A 7,697-nucleotide genomic window follows, 5' to 3' on the forward strand; every position below is an offset into this window, starting at 1 on the left:
TTAGGCAGGGAAGTATTATCACCCCCGTTTTATAAGTGGGGAAGACAGGCCCAGGGAGTCTGTGGTGACTTAGCTCAGATCTCACAGCAAGTCAGTGTCAGAACTGGGAATAGAATCAGAGTCCTGAGTTCCCATCCCCCATGCTAACCACTAGGACAGTTTTGTTTTTCTGTAACATTGGTTTGGACAGAGTTTGGAATCAGATGCTACCGTTTCAGCAACATATTAGTAGCTCCCACTGCTCTCTGGGGGAAGTGTCAATATTAGCCAAAACCTAACTCTGTACATAGTTTTTATTGGTTTCTCTTTCCTGCCCTTCACCCAACCCTTTATACAATATACCCTTCTCTCATCTTGTGATGGTGCAAGTGAGCCACATTTATGCACACTTGCCTGCATCATTGTGGGTCACTGTTTCAGTACGTTGATGAGACAGTTGTATGCCCTGTTTTTGGACTGGCCATGGAATCTCTGGATGGGCTCACCCTGTGGCAATAGAGCTTTTTGGGGGCTGTGTTTCCTGTGGCTGGTTCACACCATCATGGCTGCCAGTCCTGGGCTGTGGCTTCTTTTACTTAAACAGCACATCAGGCAATAAAGCAGGGAGAGGACAAGGAACGTCTGTCTGCCCACAGAATGTACACAAACAGCTTGCACTGAGGTCAAGACCAGTTTCTGAAAGTTATTAACCCTGATAATATGTGACCTTCCCCCATCAATGTCATACTGGACGTGCCTTATCCCATCATGTTCATGCATTGCAGTTCCTTGGAACATTTTGACATCAGGAAGCCCATCTCAGTGAAAGACAATCTGTGCTTCGCTGTGTGTCTCGTATTAGGGGGAAGATGACTAGGAAAACAGATACAGGAAGCCAATTCCAAACACTATGCCTTATTCCTATTTACAATAAATAAGCAATCTAAGAAATCCAGCTGAGTCTCTTTGCCTCTTTAGACCAGGGCATCAAGCACCTCCCCACACACATCTCTCAAGGTCTTCTCCTCAATAAGCCCAGAAACACTTCCTAGGGACATCTTATAAAAGCCCCAACTGCTTTCCTTCCTATAAGAGAGACTGAGCAGAAGGAAGATTAATCAAGGATTAGGAGCAAGAGACAAAGCACAGCATCCTCAAACTCCACCCTACACAGTAATGTCCCCTAAAACCACCTTATCCCCTGCTCAGCAGCACCTCCTGGGATAGAGTTAGAAGGCCCCATTTGCCCTCAGGAGCAGTGGGTGGAAAATCAAGGGCACCTTTAGTTCCAAGAGCCTGCTTGTGCCCTCCAACACCAGCAGGTATTTCCTCAATGGAGTGTCAGTTTGTTGGAGAAGGTGGAAAGGAGCATAAAAGGACTAATAAGCAAGAGCTACACAAATCAGGTTTTGAGAGGGAAGAATTTTAAAAGAGCAGAGGGTTGCATTCTTTCCCCACTATTGCCTCGATGGAATTATGGCAGGTTAGCCTGTTAGCTCCTCAGGGCAGGGACCTCTCTTACTCTGAGTGCCAAACTCCTAGATTGCTTAATGCCTCCAAATGGGCTGTTGTTTAATACCATAGGATTCCTTCAAAGGCTTCATATAAAGGGCCCCTCAGGATGGTTTGACAATCTAGAACTACACCCAGGAGAGGCCCATCATGCAGGACAGAACCACCCCCAGAGAACTCTGTCAGCTTTGCAAGGCATGTTGAGATCCTTAAATTAAAAAATACAAGATATTAGGTATGTTGTAAATTCTGAAACCATATACACGAGAGCCTTTTGTCATGGTCTAGATCAGTGAGGGTCATTGTAGCAGTGATTGGGCATGCTTCTTTGATCATACCACTAGACTAAGGAAGGAAACAGTTTTCTGCAGGACCTCAAGTCAGTGACAGTTTCCACAGGATGCCACAGGGCTTTTGCTGCATCTAGGTAAGATGGGCTTTTCATAGACAGCTGAGTTACGGAGAGAAGGAAAGGGGAGATAGAGGAGTGAACAGATCCTTACTCACACACCTATTCCAGCCACAAGATATCTCCAAGTATCACGTATAACGTTGGCTGTGTGTACACTCGTGAATTTTAAGCCTTTCCCACCAGTAGTGACACTGGTTCAGATGAGCTGATATTACCATTTCGATGAGCAATGGTCTAGAAAGGATCCAGTCAGTAGCTTTTGTTATTTTTACCACTGTGTCAAAGTGCCCCCTTTTGACCACTTATACTGCTGTGAGGGGATCCAACAACTGGTTCCCCTGTGCTTTAAGCCTCTGGAATCTGAACTGAGTCCAGGAACTTCCCCTGTCTTTGAGAATCCAGGCACATTCTTGGGGTGAAGACCTTCTATCAAGCACACCCTCCTGAGACCTGAAGCTTCATTGTCCAAATGCCTAGAGCCAATTACCTGTGCTAACCCCTGCAGGCTTCCCTTTAGCTTAAACACACTCTTCCAAAACTCAAGCCAAGTGGCATGTGGGGCACATGGTAAGTGCAACACAAAACACATGCAGATAGATTTTGTACATGATTCTGAAACATCAATGCTCTTTCTTTAATAGCATGAGAAATGCACTGCTCTTTACAGAAACAATATACTGTATATGCCTTCTACAGAGAACAAATGTCACATAAATTTTAAAAGATATGCTTAACATCAGGTTTCAAAACAGGTTTTGTCATCATTAGTAATTTCTTTTGGTTTTTCTCCCCCACAGTATTCAGATAGCAACACAAATATGCAAATGCCTTAGTCAAATTGCTTATATGGAATTATTATATGCCAAGACTTGGGTGTGTTTTAGGGATAGGTCACAGAAATAATGCCTGGATTCCATTCTAGGTTACATAACCATTTAGAGACAAACTTAGAAAAGGATTTGATAGCACTAAGATCTTACCACATATTCTTGAAAAATTTCTACCATGTTGAACTATATCTGAAATAGATATAAAAACTAGGTTCAATCTAGCTTTAGATCTGAAACTAAAAAGGCATCATTCTATCAGAAGCACAACATTAAAGCAGCTCTTCTCTGATAGTTTTCCGATTATTATCAGCTCTGTCCTTGAATAGATTTTTTTGCCCCCCTGCATGCTTTTCTGGCACCAGTCCTTTAAATCTGGCACAGCTAAACTCTTGCAGCCCTAAAATAGTCCTTTTGTAGCTGCATCTTTCTTTTTCACCTAATAAATTCCTGTTTTCTTTTCGTTTTTTTGACTTACTAAGGGGCATGGTATGTTTTCGCAGATGGGCTTGAGTCTTCAAATTGAGTTCCTTTGTTCTCTTCTTCAAAATTCAGCGAGAGGTTGGGGTTTGTTTCAAGCCCTTATCTAATACACAGTCACTATGATGAATAAGTTACATGCATGATTACTAAGTTTTGTTAATTTGTAAATGAATACAATTCTAGGAGCTCTACAAATGTGTGAAGAAGAAGCTGTTGCCTCTTTGCCTCCGGGGAGATCAATGATGCCTTGAATCAGTTTCTTAGGACCTGAAGAGGGACTCTTTAATTTAGAAAACCTTTGTGGCAAAGCAGGCCAAGAGCTTCTTTCAGTGGGCTGTACTTGGTTCTACACCTCGACCGAGATTGTTTAGGTTCACTGATTGGCTCACTATCCAGAAACCCAGTCTCTGCAACAATGAAAAGCTTTGCACATCTCTAGTGTCTTCCAAAGCAATTCACTGAAATTCACAACACCTTTCTGAGTCAGATAAATATTATCCCCATTTTACAAAGAGGGAAATTGAAGCAGAGACTGGTTAATGCCAAAATTTTCAAAAGGGACACAATTTTTGGGCACCTGATATTAGATACCCTAGGCCTGGTTTTCATAGATGCCAGCCACCTACCACTTCTGTTGACTTCAGCCCCAAATCAGCCCGAAGGTGTTTAGAGTTTGCCATCCAAAAATTTTAGACTGAGCCAGGAATTAGAACATGATGCGGCTCTAAATTCTGTGCTATAATTTTAGGCCGCACAACCTCTTTTACAATGGATGCCCATAAGTATCAGAAACTTAGCTGGCCAATCGGATTTTTGTTAATCCCATTTGAAGTGAATTTAGTGATGGTGTTAGGTGAAAGTCCTGGAGACTGAAATCTTCTGGGATCAACAGACCAGGTACATCATAAGATGCAAGCTGCCCCCATGGTGTCCTGCTAATGTGCCTCACCCCCTAACTGGAAGCATAGGTGCAACCATCAGAGGTGGGGTGGATGGTAGTTTTAAAGAGAGATTTCCCACATCCATGCTTTTCTGTACTGCTGCTGCTCCCTCAACACAGACACAAGATTCATGCTTTTCACTTTTGGTTCTTCCTCCTGCAAACACTTCTTGTGTGGTTGCATCACTCTTTGGAAGGACCAGATCTAGGGCTAAGAAAGTTTTTCAGTTTCTAGACCCATTAGGTTCCTGGTCTCCCTTTTGGGACTTTCATTTGTGATGGTCATTTTCATTAGGAACTGGACTAAGACAACTGACTTGCTTCATATAAATGGTGCCAATCAGGTTCTTTAATTTCTCAAGGCTCTTGTATAAATGTCTGTTGCTACAGAGCAGATAGTGTAAGACAGTTTGCTCTAGCTTGGATGGATAGCTAGGGTAGATTTTTTTCAGACAGATTGGGTTGCAGTGTCTCAGGTTACTGGAAGCCTTAACTAGTTCATTAAGACTTTGTATTAAAGTAGTCAATTAAACCTACTAATTCTTTACATCCAGCAGTGCACCTGGTCCAATCCTAATAATATATATTGATTCTGTGTAATATCTGAGATGGATTCCTTAGCGCTTGTCTGAGTTTCAGGTGTTTAAAATGCTGGTCAGGGGTACAGAATGGATCTGTCAAAGATCTAGTGTTTGTGAGCTCTCTCCAACTATAAAATTGTACATCTTATCTTTAAATAAAAACATGTCATGTAGATAAAAAGAGATCATATGTTGTATAGCTAGAAAGTGGAACACTTACAAAGTTTCTTGAACTAACAATCAACCTACCATACAGTTTTAAAACGTTTTTGCAAGGTCCATGTTATTCTTTAATCTTTGTACTCTATGTTGGTCATAGCAACCAAATACTTCAAATGGATTTGGGTTTTTTTTTTGGTACTACAACAACCATTATTGTCAACAGTCTAGTTCCTCTCATGAAAATGTTACAATAGCGAGCAAGATAGTGTGCTCATGCAACAGTGAGGAGGAAGGTGGTAAGGAGGAAACACATTTCAATTCCTAGCATCAGTGATGTATAATAAGTGATTACAACACTGGCATTTTGCAGACTGGCAGGCAAACAATTCATACTGAGGGAAAAAAGTGGTGGTACTCATCTTAAAGGTTTATTTAAAAAACATCAGCAGTGAAATAATTAATAATCTGACACTTAATTTGTCATCATTGTGCTTCATAATTAACAGCTCCAATCAGGTGAGTTCAGGTGTATAATGTAAACTTAGATTCTGACAGTGCCCCCAGAGAAATGCTCATATGGGACATGGAACACTGGCTCAGTTTAGCATCTGGATTATTATGTATATACACTCAGCATGTCTGCTGTCATTGAAATTAAAGACAGAAAAGAATTCTGTTATCTAGTTAATTGCTCTGGGACCAGTGCAGAATTGTCCTTCAAAGGCTCCAGAAGTATGAAATATCTTGGCAGTACCCTTTTACAATGTGTCTGTTTTTCTTCTTGTGTCCAGCCAGTGATCATCATGCTATTATTTATGCTGAACTGTGCAGGATGATAGTACCCAACATGCTGGGAGGACAGCATGCAAGTCATTCTTAGTCTGGGTGTTGCAATAAAAAGAGCACTGGCTCCAGCTGTGCACTTCCTGAAGTATGATTGCATGAAGCAACAGAAGTGATTTGCAGTGTTTGGGTGTGTTACTTCTGGCACTGCAACCCAGGGCCTCCCTATCTGTCAGTGCTGAGTCATTTTTGCATGGATCTGCAACAACATTCACTAGTTTTTTCCCCCAAAACACCTAAAATCTTTAGGAGGAGGTGGGTGTGCAGGCCAGTTTATAGATCAGTAAAGTCATGGACATTTTGTTCCCATGTATTAAATGAAGATGAAGAGGTTGTTGTGATTTTATTTGCTTCCTTTTGCTTGATATATAACATTAAAGAGAATAAGAAACTGGAGAAACCACAAGTATTCTTCTACCTGTGAATAGAGGTATCACCCTGCTAATTTCCGTAAGCTTTTCATAGAAGTTCCCTGTAGAACTTCTCCCAATTAAATTTTGTCCTGCAACATCCTCTGTTATTCTTCAATTCCTAGGTCTTCAGCTCTCCCAATGAACCACAGTCCTGACCTGCAGCAAACCCTGTTGTTCCAATTTTCAATCCACACCTGGATTGGCCAGTTCACTTCAGTCCTGACCTGCAGCTTCCTTGCTCCTTCCCCAATATCCTATTCCTGCACCACTCAATTCTACCAATTTATCTCTACCTTGGCCTGCAGCACAGTCTCCTCTTTAGCCCAGCTGCACCTTATTCAAGCAAACAGCCAACAAGACACAATCAGAGATGCTCACTGCTAGTTTACCCAAACAGGCTATTACAATTTAGAAGCCCCACCCAGACTAATACTACTCCTTGCAGCATTACATTATAATCCCTGGTTTCTACCACACTCAGAAATGGGAAGGTGTTTTCTGCAGATCAGAACTGTTATAAATACTATATACCTAGTGCCATAAAGCAATCTCTGTCACTGTTCTGTCTTGTTCCACTAGACATGTTGCAATGGAGATAGAGATAGGCTGGGCCTATGGTGAGTGACATTCTCCACTCACCACTGCTATCTTCTGGGGTAAAAAGGACTCATGGCAGTAGGCTTGCATGGTTATAAGTGGAGGCTGAATTTGGCCTAGGGTCTTGAATAAGAATTTATTCTAGATGCAATTGTCCAGGCATAGTGTGATAAATACTAATTTGTTAACTCTTATATTGTGAACTGCAGATGCAACATGTAATCTAGTCAAACCAATTCAGGTTCAGAAAATGCCATGTTTGTATATTGTGTGTTACTGATATTTCTCTACCTTTCCTATTACTATCTTTGTATTACAGTAGCACCAGGAGGCCCCGGTCAGGGATCAGGGCCCCATTGTGCTAGGCACTGTATGCAGATATATCAATAAGACAGTCCCTGCTCTAAAGTGCATATAGTCACAGATAGGGGACAGTAAGTTGGACATGACAGATTGGGGAGAGCAAGGTAACAATGAGATGGTGCTGAGTGCAGTAATAAACAGTGGTTCTTGCAGACACTATGAGAGACATTTGCGTGAAAATGGACCTTTGTTTCTGAAGAGTTTATTGGCTCCTGCTGTTCTCATCGAAAACACACAATCCTTTGTTTGACATCACAGTTGGTTGCTATGGAAATGCTGATGTTTCCAAAGATAGGACTGAGCTGGAGGGCTTTAGAAAGTCCTTGAGACCCAGGAAAGGTCAATGCCTGGTTTATTTTAGGCAGTGGCACTGGAACCATCAGAGTAACAGAGAAAGCAATGCTGGGTAATGGCACCTGGAACTTCATAGTGTAACAGAAGGCAGTGCTGTTTCTGCTAGGGAACTAGCATCACCTGGGTAACGGAGGACCAAGCTAGAGGAAAAGGAAATAAGCCTTACAAAGAGAACTGTTTTTATTGGAAATATTGTTTTTCAGTTTCCCAAGAGAGATCATATACTCTTTA

Source organism: Emydura macquarii, unplaced genomic scaffold (assembly GCF_026122565.2).
Source record: "Emydura macquarii macquarii isolate MOO-44397 ecotype Brisbane River unplaced genomic scaffold, CSIRO-AGI_Emac_v2 contig_587, whole genome shotgun sequence".
In the NCBI taxonomy this organism is placed as follows: Eukaryota; Metazoa; Chordata; order Testudines; family Chelidae; genus Emydura; species Emydura macquarii.